The sequence below is a fragment of the Apostichopus japonicus genome, chromosome 19 (genome assembly GCF_037975245.1).
Source record: "Apostichopus japonicus isolate 1M-3 chromosome 19, ASM3797524v1, whole genome shotgun sequence".
Taxonomy (NCBI): Eukaryota; Metazoa; Echinodermata; class Holothuroidea; order Aspidochirotida; family Stichopodidae; genus Apostichopus; species Apostichopus japonicus.
The window spans coordinates 28,534,860-28,553,066 of NC_092579.1; the positions used below are offsets into that span (position 1 = coordinate 28,534,860).

The following is an 18,207-nucleotide window of genomic DNA, read 5'->3' on the forward strand; positions in this document are numbered from 1 at the left end:
TATTTTTATGGTTGCCTTCATGCGTCTAGAAACATACCGTCTAGAAACATACCGCTTATACGAATTTGTAATGGAAATTTGCTCTCCTTTTCCTTTTATATACTTCCCTAACGTTTCTTCATTATATTGTCAAGGACATGTGTTCTCACCACCCGATAATTAATTTGAAAAAAAAGAAGGTTACGCCTTGACTGTCTATACACAACCAAAACGACTCCAAAAGCTACGTGTATATATATGCGTCTTCATTACTGCTTGGTGTAAATACGAAAAGATATGCTCGGTTACTTCTTTTTTTTCTCTCTATTCTTTCACAACACGCGGGAAGAACCTATAGTTAGACAGGCTTGACAAACATTCACGGCTTCTCATTGGCACAAGGTTGACACTGAACTCACTTCGTTAATGGTCTTCGACCGTTTAGCATCGAACATATACATGCGTGATTGCCTTCATATCTATATATACATATTTATGTATATATATATATTTATATGTATATATATATATATATATGTATGTATACCTAATGTCAGTTATGGCTTTTACTTCCTGCGCATGCAGTTGGGTTTCTCTATACATAGCGAATTTTTGAAACATATTTGCATTGGCATCAATCTCGCCTCTATATATGTGTGTACATCTAAATGTGATGGTTTTCATTGGATTTGGTGAATTGTTCTAAGCGATGTTATTTCATTTTATTTTGGTCCAGTGATTCATTGGTTACGAAGTAAGTATTTGTATTTTCATATTCCATTCAAAGTAACCTCGTGAAAGTATAGGTTCTGATGGTTACAGGCTTTCCATTCACGATTATAGATAGGTTCTTTTCACTTATATAAACAATATATATTTATATATATATTAATCGTAAAAGTTAAAACTTACACTGGTCGTCAATCTTATAACTAAACCTAATTCTTGTTTGTTCTTAGCAATCCGACAGATTTTAAGGCATATATAGTAACTCATTCTGGGACACTCTCTGAAGATGTAAAAGTAAACCACCAAAAAAAATAAAAAATTATAGTCCAGTTTTTTTGGTCTACAAAGAATTTATATATTTGATTTCTCCTGAAAAGTGAACTAAGATATAACGCATAGCGTATAGAATTTGCATAGTTTGAATATCTTGCAATTATTTTTCTCGAAATCGTCCATGATTGCCATACCATAAACTTTGGAGTCCTTGAGGCAGTTTTGATATCTTTGACGATAACGAGAAATAACAAGAGTGGATACTGTAGCGAGAAAACGATATATAAGTGATGTGAATTGTTTTATCTCGAATAAAAGCAATTGCACTGAAAGGATCGGAGACGATTATACGAACCCTTTCCTGACCAATGCAATGTTAGGTGCGAACGTTACGTTAATATTTCACCTCATAGGAAAGTCTTCCAACTTAACTCATAGTTTAAAGTTTGTGAGATTATGATAAAAAAAAAACCATCTCATACCCTATTCGTTCACGAAATGTTGGCTATATAGGCCCATGCAGGGACCTATTCTTTGAAACTGTCGTACTGATATGTATATAATTGTGTTTAAAAGTAACGCATTGCTCCAAGTTTTCAAGCCTCACTCGTGGAATTCGTGCGCGCATATACCAGCGGTAACATTGTATGCAGTGTTATACTTGTAGATGGGAGAGGTAGGGGAGCGACAGTGCGTTACGTTATATTTAATGTCCGCTTCATTTTGTTCCAATCAAGTGCATGGAAACACTTTTGTAGTTGTCAAAAAAATGTGTTGGTATTTTTCAGGGACTTTTGTGATGTAAGGTGATAAATTGAGGCCAATCACGATATTGGTGTATATGTAAAAACAAACTATCAGAAGTATGCACTTGTGTGCAAACTATGTATTGTACGTAATGTGTTGTATTAATTCCTCAGGACACGCGTAAACCCTGGAGAAAGTCGAGAAACAGACAGAGAGAGGAGGGGGGAGGGGCAAATTATTAACAAACTTTGCATAAAAATCATCATATCAAAATGCATATTTTTGGGCGAGAGAATAATTAAACCTGAAAACGTCCAAAACGATCGTTATTTTCGTAACGTGACGAAAACTAGTGTGTTGAAGGAGGGTGAGGGGGGGGGGGGGTCGGGGGAAGCAACTTGGGAATGACTATGTACTTTAATTCGATGCATCTCAATTTTGCCTATGAACTTTAACAAAAAAATAATCCTAAATTACATTTTCAATTGCGAACGCCGATGTAATATTCAAAATGATTAATATTTTAACTGCGATGGTACCTTGTATCCAATTAGTTTGAGAATTCTGTAAAGAAGAAAATGCCCCTTCAACATGTATACTTTAATATTTGATCATATATATCTACTGAAGATATTAGAACGTATTTTAGAATTACATTATTGATGTATCATCAATCGAGCCCACCACGGTTAATGGCGCTGAACAAAGTGAACCATCAATTGTACTTTGAAGCGCCAATTCTTCTAGGTTTTTGTTTTCTTTTTTTCTTTTTCTCATTTTCGTCAATAACCGAAACGACGACTTTTTATGTATAATTTCCATGATGGATGGATGAGATATTTCAGCTTTACTCAGAGTTTGTATAACATCTGTACAATATCTATGGCAGTACGGTCGTTGAAGGTCACCGTTCACCACACACACGGTCTATAAGAATTTTTTTTTCCACCTAATGTGTACATGGCTTGATGAGTTTGTACTAATAAGAGACAACCGTTAACCAGTGTAAACTGTTCAAGTGTGTTATAACAACGTAACATATGTTAAACCTGTCAGTAGACGCTACTGTGCACCCATTGTACATGGCTTGATCAGTTTGTACTAATAAGAGACAACCGTTAACCAGTGTAAACTGTTCAATTGTGTTATAACAATGTAACACATGTTAGACCTGTCAGAAGACGCTACTGTGGTGAAATTACCGAACAGACGAATTCATTACTCAAAGGCTGTTTCAAAAAAATGACTGGTTAGGAGTCTAAACAACTGTCCCTATATTTTTGACTGGTAAGTATATCTTGTAAAGATGGTTCAAATTGCAGATTTTTAAGCGTGTTTGCAGTAAAGTGTCAGCCACTTTCTGTCAATATGTGGACGAAATGATTGGCGAATTATTTAGCCCAGTCTCATGGTCAGGCATGTCAATCATGATGCATAGGAACGTGTGTTTAGTAATTTCTGTTTGTGAGTCCTTATATATATATATATATATATATATATATATATATATATTTATATATATATATATATATATATATATATATATATAAATATATATATATATATATATAACATATTATATATATATATATATATATATATATATATATATATATATAACATATTATATATATATATATATATATATATATATATATATATATATATATATAACATATTATATATATATATATATATAAATATATATATATATAACATATTATATATATATATATATATATATATATATATATATATATATAAGGACTCACAAACAGAAATTACTAAACACACGTTCCTATGCATCATGATTGACATGCCTGACCATATATATATATATATATATATATATATATATATATATATATATATATATATATGTATATATATATATATATATATATATATATATATATATATATATGTATATATATATATATATATATATATATATATATATATATATATATGTATATATATATATATATATATATATATATATATATATATATATATATATATATATATATATATATATATATGAGGACTCACAAACAGAAATTACTAAACACACGTTCCTATGCATCATGATTGACATGCCTGACCATATATATATATATATATATATATATATATATATATATATATATATATATATATATATATATATATGTATATATATATATATATATATTTATATATATAAATTATCCAGTGATTTATTTCATAGCATCAGATTGAACTCGAATGGAAATCTATGACCATAATCAGTATGAAATGATTTGCTCTCAAATTATTGAAACACATTTATTTATTGTGGTTGGTGGTTTCTCCGCAAGTTTCTCCAGTTGGATATTTATACCAACAGGCCATATTTTGAACTTTTCATTGTCATTCGTGCATGTTTAATTCTCTGATAACAACTCATTCCGATAACGTTACGAATTATTCTACACAATCGTATCATCGACGGAACTAGGCAGTAATTTAGTTGTTACTTTGCGATATAGTTATAAGAAATCGTACTTCCAATTACTTCAAATATTACCTCTTGGGGGGCAACTTTTGGTGTCAGGTCTTTTAACCCTTAATGGTTTAATCCCCATTGCAATTCGTTCGGAAATTTGGTTTTACTATTTTAATGTCCATAAATGAAAGTGGTGTTGCGCAATAACACGTGTTGTGTAATCTCTGATAATCACCCAGTTCGATAACGTCACAGATTACTTTTAATTAACATAGTACGTTTTCTGGTCGTTGACTTTATTTGCACTCAATGCACATGGAAGAATGGTTTTGAGGCAAAATGTGTACACAGTTGAACAATAGAAAATGATAAAAAAAAAACTGAGGGTAACAAATATCCATAAGGTAACAATTACCGAATTGCATTGTTCTTTTTTTTTTCTTTTCTTTGTTTAAAGAATCTTAAATTTAAGAGCCTGTGCAAAGTTTAGGCCACATAATGTATAGGATTGGAGCAGAAAAATAGGCCTAATAAACATGTGTCGTCTTCATACGGAAACAAAATTATCGCGATATTTTCTAGCGAGCATTGAAAATACACCAACAAAAAAAGAAAAGGGAAAATGAGCAAGAAAAACGAGAACATCCCTGCCTCTCCGTTACAAACGTGACAAGATATAAGAAAAGACATAAATAACCTTCTTTGATACTGTTCGTTGTAGCAATTGCAAGGCTTTTCGACCTTAAATCTGTCAGATTAGCCAATTATTGACAAGACCTTGATATAGTTTCGTGCATTCATCTCAAATACCAAGGACGAACACTGACTGATTTTCTTCTATTATTAAAGGAGATTGACATTTACATGATTTCGACTTGGAAATGATCACTTTCTAGCTATAGCAAGGAAGATAAAACAAATAAAGACGGAGATAGCCCCATTAGCCTAGAATTAACATCCTCTTAAAGGGACCCAAAACCCAATTTAATTTTGTTCAGTATTGTTGTCAGTTATACATTTTGTAACCTTCAAAGAGGTATCTGGTAAAAGTGACATTTCCTATCTTGGTATGACGATATCTGTGTCATTTACAATACCAGAGTTGATCACTGCAGACAATTTTTATTTTGATTTACCTCAACACTATATATATACGTGATATAATCGACAAGCTCGTTATAGGGAAACTCAGAGGAAGCAGTGAAGAAAATTTACTGGCTTGCGTTGTAAGTCGTACTAAACTATATACGCGTAATTAATAGCCTTATATAACTTGATTTCTTTGCTATTATTTTATTTTTATGGCAAATAGAGCTTTGCTAAAACTATTTCAGTGCTGTCACAAAATAGTGTTTAGAACCTCCATGGCCATCGTGTGATATGTATTCCATGTCTGTCCTATGTGTTTCCTTTCCATCGTGTGCTATACATTCCGTGTCTGTCCTATGCGTTTCCGTTCCATCGTGTGATATATATTGCGTGTCTGTCCTATGTGTTCCATTCCATCATGTGATATATATTCCGTGTCCTATGTGTTTCCTTTCCATCGTTTGATATATATTCCGTGTCCTATGTGTTACCTTTCCATCGTGTGATATATATTCCGTGTCTGTCCTATGTGTTTCCTTTCCATCGTGTGATATATATTCCGTGTCTGTCCTATGTGTTTCCTTTCCATCGTGTGATATATATTCCGTGTCTGTCCTATGCGTTTCCGTTCCATCGTGTGATATATACTCCGTGTCTGTCCTATGTGTTTCCTTTCCATCGTGTGATATATATTCCGTGTCTGTCCTATGCGTTTCCTTTCCATCGTGTGATATATATTCCGTGTCTGTCCTATGCGTTTCCTTTCCATCGTGTGATATATATTCCGTGTCTGTCCTATGTGTTTCCTTTCCATCGTGTGATATATATTCAGTGTCTGTCCTATGTGTTCCATTCCATCGTGTGATATATATTCCGTGTCCTATGCGTTTCCTTTCCATCGTGTGATATATATTCCGTGTCTGTCCTATGTGTTTCCTTTCCATCGTGTGATATATATTCCGTGTCTGTCCTATGCGTTTCCTTTCCATCGTGTGATATATATTCCGTGTCCTATGTGTTTCCTTTCCATCGTGTGATATATATTCCGTGTCCTATGTGTTCCATTCCATCGTGTGATATATATTCCGTGTCTGTCCTATGCGTTTCCTTTCCATCGTGTGATATATATTCCGTGTCCTATGTGTTTCCTTTCCATCGTGTGATATATATTATATCTCCAGATTTCTCGGTTGTGACACATCGCAGTAGCTTTGGTCGGAATTTGATAGTCAGTTGAAAATTATGAAAATAAAAACATTTACTTGGTATACTTCAATTTACATACAATAACACCACGACTACCGATCACATAATCTAACAAACACTCATATTGTACATTAGATCAAATTAATATTAAAAACAAGGACAAATATGTTATTATCTGTCGTTGACGTAAACCTTGGTCTTATGACTCTTCTGAACTTTTAGCAGTTAGCAAATAAAATTATTACTTTTGGAATATCTTAAGAATACTCAATGTACCTAGGTTTTCGACTTAATATTTTTATGGTCAAAAAGAAAAACAATATTGACGATATTGCAGCATGTATATATAAATCGCTTCCTCTCTTATTCTTATATATATATATATATATATATATATATATATATATATATATATATATATATATATATATATATATATATATTTATATATATATATATATATTTATATATATATATATTGGATCTCTTTTGTGTGTACACCTTATTTTTGTGTATATTTGCAACCTTTTACACACGAGTTCAGATCGTACCTTTCAAAACAAACAAAACCAAAACGCTTGTCAATATCAACGGATCTTTTAATGTCGATGATATTCTGTTTCTATTTTAGTTTGCTTTGGTAAGTTGACCTAAATCAATACCGAGCAGTCTGTTACCAGTCCTTATGTATACAACCTGTTACGCTTATGTATTTTTTTTCTCTTTTGTCAATGTGAAAACAAGCAGCAATTTACGTATAACTTAAAGATTTGTTCCGTTTTCTAATCTCATTAAAATGAAACTCATCGGTTTAATTGCTCGAGTTTCATTTCAATTAATCCACATTTTTTTATGTCTCTGTTTTGATATCAGCGTACGTTGTAGGATAACGTGGAATATTAACGTAACAAAAGTATACACGTTTTTGAGAAATTAATGTAGTCTTTATCAAAAATCAACAAAATTAAAACGGACAAACGGACTAACAGAAATGGCAAGAAAAACAAACCACTTATTCTGATTAGTGTCAATCATATTTGAAAACTACTTTGTTATGATTCGAGCTACAGCAATCAAACTCAAACATTGCTTGTCAGTTGCGCAGTTACAATAAATAAATAAATACACTAAAAGCTGCGCAGTGACAACTTAAATTCATAACTTCTCATTTTCGGGTTATTGACATATGGTTAGACAGGCTGAAAAGTTTCTCTAATGCAATCACATGAATCCAGGATTAAGTTACACAATAACATGTATATCAGCTAATAACTTATATGATAATTGAATGAAATCTATATGGACAGATCCTGTTGAAAAAAAATGAAAAATTGCGATTTTTAATAGTTTTGCTTTCAAAACTAAATCCATATCATTTAGATGAATGCGGCGTCTGCATCACGAGGGTTGTCATTGTATCAGACAGGTTTTATTGACATGTATACGTGATGTGAAGTATAGTTATAAAGTTAAATGAAGCATGCAAGGGGGTGGGGTGGGGCGGGGGGGGAGGTCTGCCACCCAAAGAATTCTTAATTCCATGCATAGAAACAGGGGTTAAATCTGTAGTTGTGTCACTCTGACAAAGTCATTAAATATTCACTTATTTTTATTATGCCAATCACTTCCAAGCAAGTTTTTGATGTATCTTTTCTTTGTCATTTACAAACTCTTTACGAAGTTTTCGTTTTAATTTTTATGCAAGGTTGATGGACAAAAGAAACAGATTATGCTCTGTTTGAACATTCATGTATATATGGAATTGTAGCAAACATCAGCACACTTTACATTACATGTGATGTTATCTGGACATCGTCAACGAAAACTGATTTGAATGTTTCCTAACTTGTTAAGGTTTTTTTTTTTTACCAGTGTTGCAACGAACTTTTAAATTGCTATAGTATAGATAACTTTAAATTTGTTTAATAGTTCTGTTACTTTAAGTCTATTCTTGAGCGTGGTCTAATGTGTGTCTTTCTCAAAACATCGGGAAACTTTTTTTCATTCTTAATTGAGGCAATATAGACATGTACTCAATTTGTCACCAAATTTTAGAGGTGTAACAGATATGCAAGAATTTATTAATCTTGAGCCCAGCCATATATGCATTCTCTGCAACATTTAAATAATTATAATAAAAAATATTAACTATTCTGGTTATAGTATAGGTACATGGGTTGAAACAAGATGTTTTCATTTATTTACATGAAGCCGTAAAACGTATTTAGTTTATATAATAGTATAGATCAAATGTTACTTTCTTGATAATTTGTGAAGTAAAACTTTAATTGAGTGTGCTATATACTTGTTAGTTACATGAGTTGAAACAAGTTTGTATAGACATTCGGTTACATACGGTTAGATAAGACCACCGACACTATAGGTTACACAGTAGTAAGCCTAATGTTAACTGTTTTAGCTAAGACTTGAATGATAGTCCTGTGTTTTCTATATAGATTTGAACGATATCCTATAGTGCTTTTGTATAACCCTTGTCCTCGCAGTTTTCATAACATCACACAGGTAAAAAGGTTTTTTAGTGTACATAATCTTTATGGACGTGTCATGCTTCTAATTTACTCCTCCTAGAAAGAAATATATAGACGTACGAATTGAAATTTTATTATTATATCCTTTTCCTCCGAGTCATCTTGCGGTTGCCCTTCAACTATATTTTGCATATTTCTAACAGTTTGCATATTTTGCATTGCCATATGTCTTATATCTGCCAGTTTCATACGTTTAGAGATCGTTAAAGATTTGGTCATATGGTATGCAGCGCTATCTTATATGAATGTGGCAATCTTACCCCCCCCCCCCGCAAATCTCCCCCTCCCCACCCCCCCCCCCCAAAAAAACTTATCTGTGCAAATCCAGAGAATTACCGCACAATTTGTTTCGTGTTCTGTGCAAACTTCTGCAGGTGGTTAAGTTCTTCCGGGTCTTTTTAACAATATTGTATTGATATTATATTTGCACCCCCCCCCCCTTTTTGAATGCTTAGTCTGTATTTATTGAAAGACATACATACACCCGCTCCTCAGTATTTTATTCATAATCTTATCACGTTTCAAGTTTTTTCATTTCTTTTTAGTATGTGTCACTCTCAAACATTTAAGCGGCTATCGGTGTTAATTATATCATCTTCAGAGATGTGATATGATATTAGTCCAAAGTCCAGAGCCTGACGGTGGTTGAGATATATTATCTCGAGGTGACGTATCAACGACGTATATCAGTTTACAGTCTCTATTACGTATTTCTGGTCTAACAACACGTTTCTTTATTTCTCTTTCTCTTCTGTTTTTGATTTTCTTGGAAGCAAAAAATTAAATTGAACGATAAATAAAACGATAATCAAATATAAGCGTATATGAGTTTTAGCTCCTCGCAACTTCCTGTGGCATATCAGCGTAAAATGCATACCCGTCTTTATAAGTACATACCCTTGAAAATGACATTTTCGCTTCTCAAGTAGGATTCAAAGTTCCATGAAAAATTTCGCACATTTTTTTTAAATATTACTTTATGTCTACCCTTATTAAATATGGGAATTGTTATATATTGCTGATATAGACCAGGCCATGTTCAATTTTTTGGCTAACGAAAGCTCCCTCCCATAACATTCTCGAATAATGCATTAATTATGGGCATGAGTTAATAAGCAACAACTTGCGTATGTGGTTTCGATGTAATATTATAATACGTTAGGTTCACAGTCCAATCAGGCGAAAATTGCATAGAAGGGTTTATCTTTGCAATAATACTCAAATGTATCTTGTATATCGGATTCATTGATATACAGTGACCGCACATTTAAGCACATTCATTTTCTTAAACTGAGAATTCCCCCCCCCCCCCACCTCCTCCACCTTTAACTACATGTATTTCCTCTGCGTTCTATTAATCTCACGGCTTTGTCTTAGATTTTTAGGTAACATATCATGTTTCTTAATGGGTATTCCAAAAGCTTTACTTTTTTTATTATAATCTCCTTGTTGATTTATCCTTGACAATAGATAGATTTGGGATACGCGGATTCTTCAAGGTTCCCTGTATTGACAATTTCATCAAAATACAGATTTCCTGTAAAGACACATTTCTATTCCCCTGTGCATACATACGTTACAAAATATAGATACATATCAGCTGTATTGCCGTGATTGTATCATTTATTCTGCATTATTACAGCATTCACAAAATATCATCAAATTTGACCCAAAAAATGTCAAATATCATATCTTATCCCTGCAAATAGATGAAAATGTCATCTCCGCAATAGGGAGTTAGTTATAGAATGTTTGCACTAGAAAATACTGCCTTAAGTCATCCCGTGATATCTTACTTATAGCAATTAAACTTTGGAGTAGATTTCGAAACCGCAATATCTTCAACATCACCTACGTTGGATACCAGCATAAATGTGTTATGTATCTTCAATTCCAGAAGTCTTAGGATAAATGATACTCTCATAAATGTCATTGCTGAAGTCTGATGATAATGTCTTGGAAAGTTGGAAGGGAGGTGTTAAAGGTATTGCCTGCAATGAATCCTTCACAAACTAAGCGGTACTAAAATCTACCGTTAACTATGACAGAAGATACCATCTGGAAAATACATGTAGTTATGCACAGTCCACCGAAATCACATCACAGAAAGAGATAATTAGGTTGTATTTGCAAATAAAAAATGATATATATGTTACATTAAATGTAGGGCGACACAAAATCTTTTGTTCTGAACTCATCAACTGTTGATAACTCTCTTGGAAGTCAAAATCGCTGGACTGATGATAACCAATTACGTTTTAAGTTATACATGCTTTGGACATATTGTAGCAACACGTAGCTTTAACGTGTAACGGATTCCATCTAGGTTAAAATGCGGGTATCATTAATGATCGTGAAAAGGAATTTCCATATAGAGTAATATATTTAAAAACTTCTACTCCATCCTGAAATTATAAATTCTTTGCTCAATGACCTCTTGCGATGTTGAAGTAGTTACTTCCTTATAAAGTGCATCTCACTTTGTGGTTAATATAATGGTAAGCTACACTACACAAATTAAAAAGGAGCAAAACTTTGCACGGAAGATATAGTTGTGCTCTAAAGATGCAAACTATTTTCAGCATATTTTGTTATAGAGGGAATATCAACCTAATAGGCAACAGAATGCTCCTTTAAACAATATTCAGCTCAGTCTGTGTGTCTGCATGCCTATTTATTCGCTTCTCCTTTTTCCTCTTTTAACACTTTTCCATTTTTAATTTTTTTTTCTGCTGATTAATAATCAAAATGTTCCTTCCTTTCTTGTCAATATCTCCACAAATGATGACATATTTATTCAAATAAGGATCGCACGAAGAAATAAGATTGAATTTTGAAGATTATTAAAATTCTTCTTTTTCTCTCACTCTCTCTGTCTCTGTCGCTGGAACAGATTTAGAAGGTTAAAGGAAAATGTACTGTAATTAATGAGTCAATGACCGAAAACTCATGATGAACTTAAATGCTGACATTCTTGAAAAATGGAAATCTGGAAAATGTTAATCAAATTAGATAAAAAAAAGAAGGTAAAGATTATATCCGCGAATTAAAGGAAGTTTCATTGGACTAAACTATAGAGTTTCAAATTGGATAAGTTCTTGTTCCTTGGCAGCATATACGGTTTTATTTTTTATTTACCATATAATTCCCAATCACAAATGTGGCTTTGTTGGACGTGTATACGGCGAAGCATTATTGTTGCATAAATGTTAGATGAGTATTATATATAGTGTAGGTATAATAAGAATGTTGTTTCCATGGACTGGATGGACAATTGTCAGCTTTCTTAGCTAAGACAGTGCCTAGTTATCACGTTTAATACCCAAGATTGTTTTATTTTATTAAACAGTAGTTAAACTCTAACTTTCTTATTATTTAAGGTTTTATTAATAGTAAAACCTGTTCTTTAACAATTTTGATTGTAGTAAGTAGGTTGACATGTAAGTTGTTGGTCTCCCGTTAATACAAAATAGTTGTTTTGTTGGACTAAACTGTACTTATAACACAAGACGTGTTATGAAGACAAAATATTTGTTTTGTTGGACTAAACTGTACATACCGTATAAAACAAGACGTGTTATTAAGACAAAATAGTTGTTTTGTTGGACTAAACTGTACTTATAACACAAGACCGTGTTATTAAGACAAAGAAAGTTTTTTTTTTTAAGGCATGCGTGGTTTTCCGTTAAAACCAAAGAAAAGGTTGTTTTGTTGGATTAAATAGAAATGAAACTTGTTGGACTTGTTAAATTCAGCCAGTATAGTTGATGAAACCATCAAGCTGTTTTGTTGGACTATACAGAACTTCAACTTTTGAACTTGTTATTTCCATCATGCTATAGATCACCTTTTCAACTTCACCTGACCTGACTTTCCAAAATTTTAGTCTAATCAGGGAAAAGATATTTATCTAAACATGGAATATAAAAAAGAGTCGAGCTATTTCCGAGAGGCATTATCAGCAACAAATGCTATTGCTTAAATTGTTATCTCCTCTCCGTTCTGGTAAAAACCTGTTTTACTTCGTTGGATCAATCGTTCAATGAATTCCGTCATGTTTTAGTTTCAGTTAACAGGCATGTGTACGTCGTAACAAAATATATCATGCAAGTAAAGTCCTTTTCATTGTTGAATGTGTTACATATGATTTAAAGATTAGGGTTTACGGTTGACAATTATTCCAAAGATAGATTTTTTCAACCGGAAATACCGCTTCATGAATATTCATGTGGCAGATTTAACTGATATTGAGGAAAGGTATATATATAATATTATACATCCACCTGACGTATTAAACTCTTTTCCGTATTTTTTTTAAGACACCGTTCTACTTTTCTCAAAGCGAAGAACGGCCGCTTTTTAAAGTATATGTGATATCATATCGTGTTTCGCTCCCATATGCTATAGAGAGAGGAGTTATATCAAGAACTGATATGGCTTTTGTGAAAAGCCCCTCCACCCCGCAAGTGGGATGACTTTACGGCCCTTGTTAATCGAATTTTAGGTTTTAAGTTCGATACTAGATCCGATTAAGTGCGACTCTAATGACATTCGCGGCGGTCGTGTGAAGGGTTCTTACAGGGAAACCGATCCACTAAACGACTCTTTGAGTGCAAATCGTAAGATAAAACTTGTTATTGTGTTGTCTTGCCTTGTTTGGATCGACCGAAAGAATCCACGTGCTGAGAAGTATAGAGATATGTGTTATAGGAGTCTATAGCGAATCCAGCTGTAACTCGGAAGTGACTCGTTCCGGAGCAAGGTATTCAAAGTATAGGATATAGATGTGTATATATATATATATATATATATATATATATATATATATATATATATACTTTATATATATATATATATTATATATTATATATATATTATATATAATATATATATATATTATTTATATATATATAATTTACTTTATATGTATACTTTCATCTATTTGTCCTCCCATTGACGTAATTTGCAGGAAATAAAAAACTTATTCATGTGAAATTTAAAAGGACAATGTGTTATAGATTCATTTTGTTGCATAGACATCATCGAGGTCAATTCTATAAGACCTTATATATAGAAAGTGAAATTCATCGGTTATAAAAGGCCTACGTATTCTGAAGAAAAAAATATGATATAATTTAAGGCATTGTTAAACGACTTGCAGACTCCATTTTGACCTAGTTTCCCACTCCGGAAACAGGGGCGGAGCGACGAGGGGAGGGGGCGGGCGGATTGGTAAGGCGGACTTACGCCTTAAAGATTTGTTAAGAAAAACAGCAGTCAATAAAAGGAACGGTTATTAATTGTGTCTGATATTTCTAATTTTGTGCTTGGAAATTGAAAATACTGCAGCTTTCGGAAGCTTCGTCATTACAAATCCAATAGGGCCTTTCACCCCCCCCCCCCCAGCTAACAAAGATATACCCCATTAATCAGAAATCTTGCCCTCCTACGTCACAGAGGCACATTTACCTTATACCCGAAGTTCATTACTACCCCCCCCCCCCTACCCACCCCTCAACCGTAGTCAATAAGATATCACCATGAAGGAAATCACTTTGAGAATGGCTGACGAATAATGCGAATTGAGCACAAGTGTCAACTGTTTGACTCGCTAGCATATTTGATGACCATACATAGCATTTAAAGCTGTCAGTCATACGTTCATTGTTTCTTATTGTTTCAGAGATGTTTTAGAATGATAGTGTCCTTCCAATAAAAGTTGTCTTCTGACGGGCAAATAATTAATAATGAATGATTTCTGCAATATTGTACATGCAGCTAACCAGTTCCTTAAGTAACAGTTTCACCATGCAGAGGAATTTTGTAACTTCTCTACACATTGTTGCATGTATAGGACATTTCATCTTTTACACATAGTAGTACACAGAGAATGGGTACTGTGGTCGCTTTTCGGTATTCTTTTGGTATTAGTGCCCAGACTCTCTATTTTTGGTGCCTTTTCTTTAAGAAAAAGTGTTTAATTGTATGAAATGCAAAATAGAATTGAATTTTGTAAATTCAACTTTGTTCGGTACTTCAATGTTCGGTATAAAAGTATAACAACATCTAACATAATTCCTATAGCGATTCACTCATTTTACGCATTTACGAGTTCGGCGCGACCGGATCCACTTTATGGTTAGGGATACCATGATCGTCACACCCTGAGGGGGAGGGGGGGGGGAGAATCATTGTTATATTCCTTACTCATCTCTGCAAAACGTCCACATTTACCATTCATTGCAAGATTGTCTTATTAAAAAACAGAACGCAGTAAGCGTCCATTGCGTCTACGAGCGAAACATTCCCGATAAGTAATAATTATGGATAATTGCACAATTTAGCAAGTTATGAAAGGATCTATGAATTAACTTCTGTTAGAGACGTTTACAAAATGAACAGGGTGACCTACTTTATAGAGACGCCATTATTTCTTTCATATTTTATTTTTTTGTTGGAAATTTTACTCCTTTCATAGAATATTATCTATCATTCTGAATAAGTTCACATCTTTTTATGTGTGAATTCTTTGATGTTACTTAAAACTTGAAACATTTCGCCTGTTTCTGTATATCTTAATGTGAGAGCGAGAAAGCGAGAGAGAGACAGAGATTATGTATAAGTTTGGTCCCTGGTTATATAAAATTCTGTTAATATTTCTTACTCACAAGAATTGTGATTGGGTAACACTATTATCAGCGAAGAACATTAATGCATGTGTCAGTGTGCAGACCTATACGCAGTACTTTTCCGTACAATGATAAATGGAACCACATGTAAAATCATTAGAAACAGTGGTTTTGTGCTGAAAAGCTAAAAAAGCTAAATGAATGTCGTTAAGAATGTAGTTATATCATGCGTTCACGTCTAACACGAACGAATTAGTCTTAAACCCTCCTTTCGGCTGACTCTGAGGAATTGGTGCCAACAGCCACGTCGTAATGTTCATCCTGCAGCACAGACTATATACATGTGCAGGGCCTCTTGATACGTAAATCCTTGTTTCTACAATGCTCCACTTTAGCCCAGTTTCATTAAGGGAATACAGACAAAGTGACATCTCTTTCTTAAACATTTCAATTAAGGCCCACAGATGTAGCGGCCGAGGAAAAAACAAAGATTCTTCCAAATTAAGCAACTGTCAAGCAGTAAAGCTGGTTATTTTTGTCCTGCAGAACCGTTAAGGTTATAGAAGCGGTCGAGGACTTCGTGCAAATTTGTAACGAGTAAACACGTTTTTCAATCCGACCGAAAATTTCCTCCCATTTTTTTTCAAGTGTGAGAGGGACTCAGTTTGAGTAAATAATAAGTCGGCGTACTTTAGGGGTTTCCAAAATCAGACGTAGAAAGTAACAAAATCGATCCTTTCTGTACTTCAGAATCGTTATGTTTATTTTTGTTTAATCGACATTGAAACCGTAACTAGAACTCAACTGGTAATGGGGAGGGGAGGGGCAGGGTTAATTCTGTTGCCATGGTTTGGAAACGTTTAATGCGACAAAAGTGGGGACCACAGAAGAAATATAAATATTGAATACAACATGTTAATTTATTAATATTTGTGATGCTTGTGACATTCTTGATACTTAGTTGATCATTTCTACAGACAAGGTCATCTTATAGTATTTAGTTTAAGTCTATATCATTGTGATGTTGTCACCTCTGAAAGAACATACTATAACACACATACATACTACATTCATACATGCATACAAATACATACTATCACTTGGAATACAGGATTGAAAGTTTGCTTAATATACCTTATAGTGCTAATATAAACCCCACAGTGGGTACATCTATAAGAAGGACAAGGGCAAGCTTGGGAACAAAACCTGTACTTTAACTTAAGGGTTCGTTCAAGAAGCAATAGTATTGTCTTACTTCATGTGGAGGGTGTAAAAGAAGACGAAATGGAATAATCATATGACGTCACTCACAGCAGTTTAAAGGACATGATTCCATGTTTGTCCATGTATACCTTTATCTATATATCGATGTAGTTCCTTGCTCTTTCTATATAGTTTCAAATGATGCACTTCGAGGCAATTTCTACTTCCATTGTCTTCCGTCCAGTTACCGTCCACTAACGGCGTCCATGCTCCTAATTTTACTTTACCGTGGGCTTCTGACTATGTTCACGCACTCCGTGCACTACCATATGGATGTTTCTATGTGAGCTGATATGTAAACTTGACCTTCCTGGGGTGCTTGATACTTCCACGCACATCCCCATTTGTCCATGTCCGTTACATGTCTTTGATCACTAGAGAAAACCAAGTGACATTTCATTGCCAACGTTATTTAGTGCTGAAGGCGTCGACATCATGTTTTGCAGCACACAACTCAAGGACAACTATAGAATCTATCAAGCTTTTTTTTTATCCCCTCCCCCCTCTTTCATAAAATTACAATAGAAATCTCGTAAAGGTTGCATATCCCCTACAGCAGTAAGAGTTACCCAGTAAAGGGAGTTATTGGTACGTTTTCAGACAACTACCAAAGAATAGGGGAGAAAAAGGGAAGGACAACGATTTTTATTCATTAACATCACCGTCTTTGAAGACGTAACGAGCTTAAAATCTTCTCGCGTTACTGATTATCGGAAAGTTAACGTAAACGTTTTGCTCTGAGCAAAGGGATATGATTTCTCCAAATTGATAACGAAAAACATGGATTACGTTTTTGCTTCTGATAGGTGGCCCCTCGCCAATCAACTTTTCGCCCCTTACCTCCGGCCTACAATTCTGTCTAGAGGAGGCGTTGATTGATAAGCCACTATCTACGGAGGATGAATTACGAACGTTAAGATATGTAGCCGCACGCGCAATCTCTAGCCATATATAGTCAGGGTTGATGTTACGTGAAATACTTCTCTTATTTGGTCTTTCTACGTCATTCTTCGTCACAATATTGAGGTATACATACGAACACAGCTACACATGTGTGTGTGTGCATGTATGTTTGTAATATATATATATATATATACATATATATATATATCTTTCTAATGCGATTTTATTCAGCTTTCAACTTTGTTATTTTATTCACGTTCACCACACGAATTATTTGGTTACATTTAAGAATTCTGAGAATAAGAATGTAATACGTAGAATTACTTGGTTCATTTTGCTTTGTGACATACAGAGTGTACCTTTAAAACGTAAA

General features: G+C 33.6%; 1 protein-coding gene across 10 annotated transcripts in view; it reads left to right on the forward strand.

The window, feature by feature from the left end:
- The window catches only part of LOC139959999 (somatostatin receptor type 2-like), a 147,525-nt gene that overhangs the window by 114,049 nt on the left and 15,269 nt on the right, over nt 1-18,207 (forward strand). Inside the window, exon 1 of one of the 10 annotated variants that reach the window (XM_071957991.1) lies at nt 423-733. The exons of 8 other annotated variants lie outside the window; for them this stretch is intronic. The gene's annotated coding sequence lies outside the window, so the exon portion shown is untranslated. Of the gene's footprint in view, nt 1-422; nt 734-2,791; nt 3,016-18,207 lie in introns of those variants that run through there. One more of the 10 variants, XM_071957993.1, reaches the window with a different exon arrangement.